The 8,824-nt window shown below is 44.9% G+C and overlaps 1 non-coding gene across 1 annotated transcript; it reads left to right on the plus strand.

The window, feature by feature from the left end:
• The first annotated feature begins 6,845 nt into the window (after nucleotides 1-6,845).
• On the plus strand, nucleotides 6,846-6,918 carry TRNAE-UUC (transfer RNA glutamic acid (anticodon UUC)). The gene has a single exon. It is a non-coding gene; the product is annotated as a tRNA-Glu (tRNA).
• Nucleotides 6,919-8,824: the final 1,906 nt, after the last annotated feature.

The following is an 8,824-nucleotide window of genomic DNA, read 5'->3' on the forward strand; positions in this document are numbered from 1 at the left end:
CTGAGGGATTCCTGCCCACAGTAGTAGATATAATGGTCATCTGAGTTAAATTTACCCATTCCAGTCCATTTTAGTTCACTGATTCCTAGAATGTCGACATTCACTTTTGCCATCTCCTGTTTGACCAATTCCAATTTGCCTTGATTCATGGACCTGACATTCCAGGTTCCTATGCAATGTTGCTCTTTACAGCATCGGACCTTGCTTCCATCACCAGTCACATCCACAACTGGGTATTGTTTTTGCTTTGGCTCCATCCCTTCATTCTTTCTGGAGTTATTTCTCCACTGATCTCCAGTAGCATATTGGGCACCTACCGACCTGGGGAGTTCATCTTTCAGTGTCCTATCTTTTTGCCTTTTCATACTGTTCATGGGGTTCTCAAGGCAAGAATACTGAAGTGGTTTGCCATTCCCTTCTCCAGTGGACCACATTCTCAGACCTCTCCAGCATGACCTGCCCATCTTGGGTGGCCCCACAGGGCATGGCTTAGTTTCACTGAGTTAGACAAAGCTGTGGTCTGTGTGATTAGATTGACTAGTTTTCTGTGATTATGGTTTCAGTGTGTCTGCCCTCTGATGCCCTCTCACAACACCTACCGTTTTACTTGGGTTTCTCTTACCTTGGACATGGGATATCTCTTTATGGCTGCTCTAGCAAAGCTCAGCCACTGCTCCTCTTAGTCATCTCCAATTCATTTTCTGAAACATCTCCCTTACGTCACCACTGGAGAATGTTCTCAGCCAGGTGCTGGGCTTGTACGGAGTGTGATCGAAGTCCTGCTGTGGATGTTTATGTGTGTGTTAGTCGTTCAGTCATGTCTGATTCTTTGCAACCCCACGAACTGTAGCCTACCAGCCTTCTCAGTCCATGGAATTCTCCAGGCAAGAATACTGGAGTGGATTGCCATTCCCTTCTCCAGAGAATTTTTCTGATCCGGGGATCAAACCCTGGTCTCCTGCATCACAGGCAGATTCTTTACCATTTGAGCTACAGGGAAGTCAATGTGGTGGATGTTTGCAGTCAACCTAACCTGGAAAACTCTAATGTACAGAGTCATAGGTCCCTCAGAACAGAGCTATTAGGAGGAGAAATGGGACGATAAATAATTGCTGACATTTATTGAGCACTTAGTATGTGCTGAAAACAATGTACATTCTTTAATCTTCACAACTACCTTATGCATCTGCCGTACTGTTATCCCATTTTACACATAAAGAAACTAAGGCTTAGAGGTTAACTGGTTTGCTAATGTTTGCAAGATTGGTGGGAAGGGAGCCAGTATTTGAACTCAGGTCTGTATGAGCCCAGAGGTTTGACTCTTAAGGACAGTGCTTCATCTGGGAACATTCATATGAAACACTTGGTAAATTACGGTCCTGTACACATTACTCCTTGTTGTTACTATGGAGCATGATAATAGCTAGCAGTTATTGAGGATTTATGGATTGCCACATATTTTACATATACCATCTCATTTAATCTTAACAATGCATTTGAATATATCACCATCCACATAAAGCTTCCTGGTCCACGATTACATAGCTGATGAGTTTTGAACACTGGCAGTCTGACACCGAGGCCTCCCCTACACGGTGCTGTCTTCCCAGAGACTAAGATATTCATGAAAAATAGTCAATGAATTGTCAGTATTCTGATTGGAAACAATCTGAGAATTGTGGCATCCTTTTAACTTCCTGGTGGCTCAGCTAGTAAAGAGCCCCGCCTGCCAATGCAGGAGATGCAGAGATAGAGGTTCAGTCCCTCAGTTGGGAAGATCCCCTGGAGAAGGGAACAACAATGCACTGCAGTATTCTTGCCTGGAGAATCCCATGGACAGAGGAGCCTGGCGGGCTACAGTCCATGGGGGAACAGTCCATGGGGTCGCAAAGAGTAGAACACAACTGAGCAACTAATACCTTTTCACTTTTCAGAACTGCAGTGCTTGCACAGATCTACTCTGAGGAAGACCAAACTGCAAGGGGCACAGATTCTGTCCTAGTACTTCTCTAACTCCGCCACAGTTCTGTCTCAGTTAAGGAGTGCTCTGGGCCCTTTCTATAAGACTGGGGAAGATCAATAGCCAGCAGGAGGCTAACTTAAGCTCTCCTCTCCTTCCCCCAGGTCATTAGTCCCATTAAGCACGTTGATACGTCTTTTTTTTCTGTGGGTTCTTCCTCTGATGCGCCATGGAAGAGTGATTTATCTGCACACAAACCTTCAACTCAACTGGGCACAGATAAACCAATCTCCACTCTGCCAGGAAGCCACATTCAATTGTCCTGGGGAAGTAATTTTGATTTGTTCCCCATGTACTGCCAATATTCAGTTCCCACACGTATACAAATCTCATATATCCACAAAATTACTCCTGAGTAATCTTTATGATGAGAGAGGTAATGGAGAGTAGAGAGGGAGAAAGGGAGAGAGAGCTTTTCCTTGACGTCAAATTTACAAACGTCTTCTCCTTATTCTAGAGTCAGAGTGCTGACACCATGTGCACATCTCTCAGACTCTATTTTAAGCTTCTGGAAGACTGAGACTATTTTGTGTCCACCTGTATTTAGTAACAGGCTTTGCAAAGAGTATGTGCTCATAACTGCTGAATGAATGTTATTTGCAGGTCCAGAAAACTATTTCAATCAAGGAGTGTCTATTACTTTCCTTAGAGCTTTCTCTATACCATCAAAATTTATCCTGGTCAGACAGTGTCGATAACCTTTCCTATGTAAAACTTGTGCTAGATGCCAGGCACTCTGAGAAGCAGAGGATAAAAATGGAATGAAATCTAATTCCTCTACTCCAAGAACTCATAGTCTATGCTTTAGCCTTTTTCCCTGAGTGGAGATGTGGGGGTTCCTATTAGTCCCTTAAGTACATAGAGATGCTTCTGGAGTACAGAATTCTTTCCTACCTTTCCAGATCCCCAGATGTAAGCACAAGCTGCAAAACCAGGCTGCTTAGACAGGAAAAGCCAGGCGGTCATGCTTGTGCTCGCAACGCCCCTGTTATTGTTCTGGGTGGAAGACAGAAAACCGAGGAACAGAGAAATGGCAGATGAAGCCTTTTAATTTGCTAGCAATTAATTCTTTCACTTACTTTAAATTAAAACAATCAGCCTTTCCCAGTCACTCATCAGCAACTGTTAACATCAGTGTCTTCTCAGCTTTTGGAAGGCTCTGAGTATAAATAGCCCATTACCTTGCAATGAAAGATAAATTGTAGGACTTGATTAAGCAGAATGCTCTGGGAATGAACTTTACTGGTTCATTGATTCTTCTACTTATCAGAGACTTAGCCAAAATACATTTAAAAAAAATTTAACATTCATTCATTACATCCATTAATCAACATAACACAGAGTGATTAAGAATAATCTCTGGAGCCAGGCCCCCTGGATTCAATGCCAGCTCTGCCACTTGGTTACCTTGGACAGCTTGCTTACTCTCTCTGTGCTTCCGTCTCTTTATATGTAAGATGGAGATGATAAAGTACTTACTGCATAGCATATTTATGAAAATTAGATATATTAATATATATAAAATCTAAAGGATGGTGCTTGCTGCTGCTGCTGCTGCTAAGTTGCTTCAGTCGTGTCCGACTCTGTGCGGCCCCAGAGACAGCAGCCCACCAGGCTCCCCCGTCCCTGGGATTCTCCAGGCAAGAACACTGGAGTGGGTTGCCATTTCCTTCTCCAATGCATGAAAGTGAAAAGTGAAAGGGAAGTCGCTCAGTCGTGTCCGACTCTTCGCGACCCCATGGACTGCAGCCTACCAGGCTCCTCCGTCCATGGGATTTTCCAGGCAAGAGTACTGGAGTGGGGTGCCATTGCCTTCTCCAAAAGAATGGTGCTTACTGTATTGTAAATGCTACATAATCTATATAATAATAATAATAATTGTTATTATTACTGTCATTGTCATTAATCACTCCCATATTCTCTCCATGAATGGGCAATGAGCAGGATAAGTATGTTCTCTGCCTCACAGGGAAATTCTACTACTATAAAAACAAATACCATAAATTATAGAGTAAAATATGAAAACCTACCCTCGTCTCCCTGATCTACTCTCCAGAGATAACCATTATTAATAATTTCATGTGTGTCCTTCCAGTCTGTTTTTCTAGGCATATGAAAATATATACATAAACAACAGTAGTTCATTTTTATTTAAAAACAATTGTTTTGCTAACACACACATCATGCACATTTTTTTCAGGTCAGTCCATAGAAAACTATCTCCTTTGAAGTGACTGCCTTTGTTTTCTTTATTAGATAAATTATACTTTTAAATTTAAGTGTCTTCCTATTGATGCACACCAGAATCAATGCGTTATGCAAGTAGCCTTGCATATTTGTGGAATATTTTTAAGCATAATAGATGGACCTTATAGCCCATTTCCCCGTGATATGAAAGCAGGAATAAAGCAAGGTTGGAAGGACAGCCTCAGAGCCATTATGACAAATTCCCATCCCATCTCCCACTGGGCTGTGGCTGCCACCATGAGAGAAGAGCCAATTGGATTGACACTCTAGCACAAGCTTAGAAAATTGGTTTTTTGAATGAATCTCTCCATAACAGCTTATTTGGTTGCAGTTTTCTTCTTTCTAAAGATGTGGTAGAAGCATTCTCATTAATAGAGAGCTGTGATTCACCAAGTTTCAGGTAATTAAGGCTTTCCTCTCAGAATCTCATTCACAGCCCTTTTCTCTCCTAGGCCACTCTTCTGAAGGCATTGTGACCTGGCCAAAACAATAAACAAAAAAAACCAAGCCCATGACAGTATGACTTTCATTCTCCTTCAGATATTTAGAGCACCTGAATGATGAAAGAAGGAACAAGTAAGCACAGAAAGAGGGAGGAAGAGTTCAAAGAAACAACAGCCAGATGGGGACCATGATGTGTTTAAACTGAAAAGAGAGAAACCTCATGCTGTAACTATTCACAGATGATGACAAATTGGCTAAATGCCTTTGTGGTCTCTGTTAAGCTAACGACACGCTGAAAACAGACCCTGCATATGTGGGTCAGCTTATAGGCTTAACTTCCCCGCAGAGAGACCCAAAATACAGAGGCTCAAAAAGGCAGAAGTTGAATTCTTCTTGTTGGGAGGTTCACAGGTGGCTGGATGTAGAGCAGACACACAGCACTGTTGCCCAAGGTGCTGTAGACATACAGGCACTGGGCAGCCCTCCCATCCTCGGAGGCAGCTCCCCTCTTTGGTTTAAGGTGGCCACTGCAGTTGCCGTTCTTTTCCACACAGTAGGAAAGGGAGCGTGGAGCACAAACCCTTTTCTCTATAAAGAATATAGTCCTGATGCTGCTCACATCACTCCCACTCACATTCCAGTAGCAGGAAAGTAGTCATATGTCTCTCCTAGCTTCAAGGGAGGCTGGGGAATGTGGTTGCTTCCTGGATGACCTTTTGCTCAGATAAATCTTGGTATTTTATTATGAAGAAAGAGGAAGAAGGAGGAGAAGAAGAAGAAAGAGAAAGAGAGAAGAATAAATTTTGGAGTTTTTGCAGAATTTGGAACTGGAAGGTAGACATGAGAGCATGGAGTGTGTGCTAAGTAGCTTCAGTCATGTCTGACTCCTTGTGACCCCATGGCCGTAGTCCATCAGGCTCTTCTGTCCATGGGATTTTCCAGGTGAGAATACTGGAGAGGGTTGCCATACCTTCATCCAGGGGATCTTCCCGACCCAGGGGTCAAACCCATGTCTCTTATGTCTCCTCTGCATCAAACCCATCTCTCTTATGTCTCCTGCATTGGCAGGTGGGTTCTTTACCACTAGTCAGGCCTGGAAAATCCCTTAGATCACGGCACCAAGGTGTAAAACCAGTCAGACAAGAATTGATGATGAGTGTCTTCTAGTTTAAACACCCTTTGGGGTCATCTGCCAGGGATCTTCGGACTAGATCAGGTCCCCTGCTTTACCCTGTGACACCACAGTGGGCTTTTCCTGTCAAAGCTCTGATCACACCTGCAATTGATTATTTGTCTAATGACCATCTTCTCTGCTAGAGTGGAAACTCCATGAGGACAGAAGCCACATCTGTCTTATTTGATGCTGTATCTGCAGTGCTATCATAGGGCTTGGTACTAGTGGGGCCCAATAAATGTTTATTGAATGAAGGGGTAACAAAGAGAGACCTAGACTCTTCTCTCAAGACAGTCACAACCCAACTGGATAAGTGGGGATACAGACACGCATGCAGTTACTGCATTGGGCAAGCCCTATAATAGTAGAATTCAGAAACTGACATGAGAATACAAAGAAAATAGCCTCCAAATGAGAATATGGCAGCTGTTGTTGAATGCCACAGAGCTGAAATCCAGGTTCCACTCCTCAACCAAGCAATGGAGAAATCAGATTGCATCCAATGGGACTGCCAACCTTGACGTGTGACTAGAGTTTATGCTTCAGATAAATGGTTTACTGCCTCAGCCCCCCAACCACACTAAGTACACATTCTTTAAAGACTCAACTGTGACCATCACATTTCTATGGCAATTTCTCTGATTCCCCCTACACTACCCTACCCTGTTCAGACAGCCCCGATTCCTTCCTCCCTGTGTCCCCTATTGTTCCCTACACTTAAGTCTGTCACAGCACCTGCAACCCTTCAGAGCGCTTACAGTTCAGATGTCTCTCAGACTCCCCTCAGTGAAAGCTCCCTGAGGTCAGGGGCTGTGCTTATATATCCATATTTCTTAGCATATCACATAGGGTCTGGTGTTCAGAAGACATTCAGCATCCTGAATGATGGAAGTCAGTCCATGGCTTGGAACATACTTCCAGAGCAAGGAACCTGTACTCATTAAAATACTTACTGATATGTCCCTGGTGGTCCAGTGGTTAAGACACTGCACTTTCAATGCAGGGGGCCCAGGTTCGACCCTTGGTCAGGAAACTAAGATCCCACATCCTCAGCTAAGTACTCATGCTACAACTATTGAGCCTGCATGCTGCAATGAAGACTCGGTGCAGCCAAAATAATAATTAGAAAATACTGCATTTGCAGTCATTTCTTTATAGGTGAGTAGGATCGTGGCTGGAGAGGGCAATGGCACCCCACTCCAGTACTCTTGCCTGGAAAATCCCATGGACAGGGGAGCCTGGTGAGCTGCAGTCCATGGGGTCGCTGAGGGTCAGACACGACTGAGCGACTTCACTTTCACTGCTCGCTTTCATGCATTGGAGAAGGAAATGGCAACCCACTCCAGTGTTCTTGCCTGGAGAATCCCAGGGACAGGGGAGCCTGGTGGGCTGCCGTCTCTGGGGTCGCACAGAGTTGGACACGACTGAAGCGAATTAGCAGCAGCAGCAGCAGCAGGATCATGGCAGGTAGCTGTGGGCCCTGACTCTTGGTTAGAGGAAGGGAATCTTAATTGGGAGCAGTGGGACTTTCTGATGATTTTCAGTGTCTCAGCATCATTGGCTCAGGGACAATGAGTGGGAAATGACACAAGTACCAAAGGTTCAGGAGATGCTGATGCAGCAACAAAGCAGGTGCCAGCTGAGGTTCAAGTGGCTTCAGGGGCTGGTTTGTGCAAGCACCACTGCTGAAGATTTCTTGGATATACCAGGGCATAGTCCTTGATGGGCTACCTGGACCAAATCCCATCCTTTCAGAACACTTGGATGTGTATTGTGTCTTAGCGCTATGTTTAGGGATGTGGTCCCAAATGCTTCCGAGTCCTCACTTTGTTTTAACTTCCTTCCTTTTGGGGAGGTCAGACCAGTGAGTGACTCACTCAGAGACTACTGGGTGCTGAACATAAGCTGTTCTCTGCAGAGTCAGCTGGCAGTTCTCAGGGAAGTCACAGTCAAAGAGAGCCAAAACAAGGTAATGCCAAACAAACCAAGAACCACCAGGGCCTGCTATGTTGTAGGACTGATCTACTTGTTCAAAGTGCTTTCATATAATAATTTTATTTGATCTTGACAGAAATTCTCTCAGACCAGCAGAGAGGGTACAGGCACAGAAAGCCAAGGAGAGTTGCTCATCCAAGGTCACTCAACAAGGTAGAATAAAGTGGGGGGAAGCCAACACTCTCCAAGTAAAAGACAACAGATGGAGGAAAGCTACAGAAAGATCAATTTTCTCTCAATTCAAAGGGAAGGTTCTAACAGGCAGAGCTGTGCTCTGGAGGTGAGGGGGAGCTGCCTCCAAGGTGCCCAGGTGTTGGTGGGCTGGCAGCCTGGAAAGCTCTGGAGAGATAGAGGGCAGGAGTGGAGGATTCTTGTATATGATAACCCTTAGGTTTGTTTCATCCCTGGCATTTCTGATGTTGGGGGAAATGGCATCAGTTGGTCCAAAAGGACTCTGAAGCTTATAAACAAACAACCAGCCCTTAGCTTACCCTTCAGGTCCCAAGTCCAGGAATGAGACTGTGACCTGCTCTTTTGCTTTCCACCTGTGTGCTGCCCTCTGGGCCTCCCCTGGTACCCCAGCTGCACCTGCACCCCCCACACCCCATCTGCAGCCCCAACGCTCAGTGTAGGCTAATCTCACCTGAAATTACCATGTGCTGCTGCAAAAGCACCGAGCACACTCTCTGGAGACCCTGTGTCACTAGGAACAGCCTGGCCAGTTGACCCTGGGCTCACGGCTGCCCCGCTGAGTTGTGGCTACCTCGTCCACGCTAGTGCCAAGCCCTCAGCTTGGACTATGCAATTAGAAATTCACCCTTAGCACCAAGGGGAAGACTAGAACTTGAGCAAGTTCTTTCTCTATATATGAATGGACTTTGCACAGTCTCAGGTTTCCAAGGGGATATAGTAAAAACACAAGCCAGCTTCAATATGGCCTCATC

This window comes from Bos grunniens, chromosome 3 (genome assembly GCF_055505025.1).
Source record: "Bos grunniens cultivar Pamir isolate PY7600 chromosome 3, Bosgru_T2T1.0, whole genome shotgun sequence".
Classification (NCBI taxonomy): domain Eukaryota; kingdom Metazoa; phylum Chordata; class Mammalia; order Artiodactyla; family Bovidae; genus Bos; species Bos grunniens.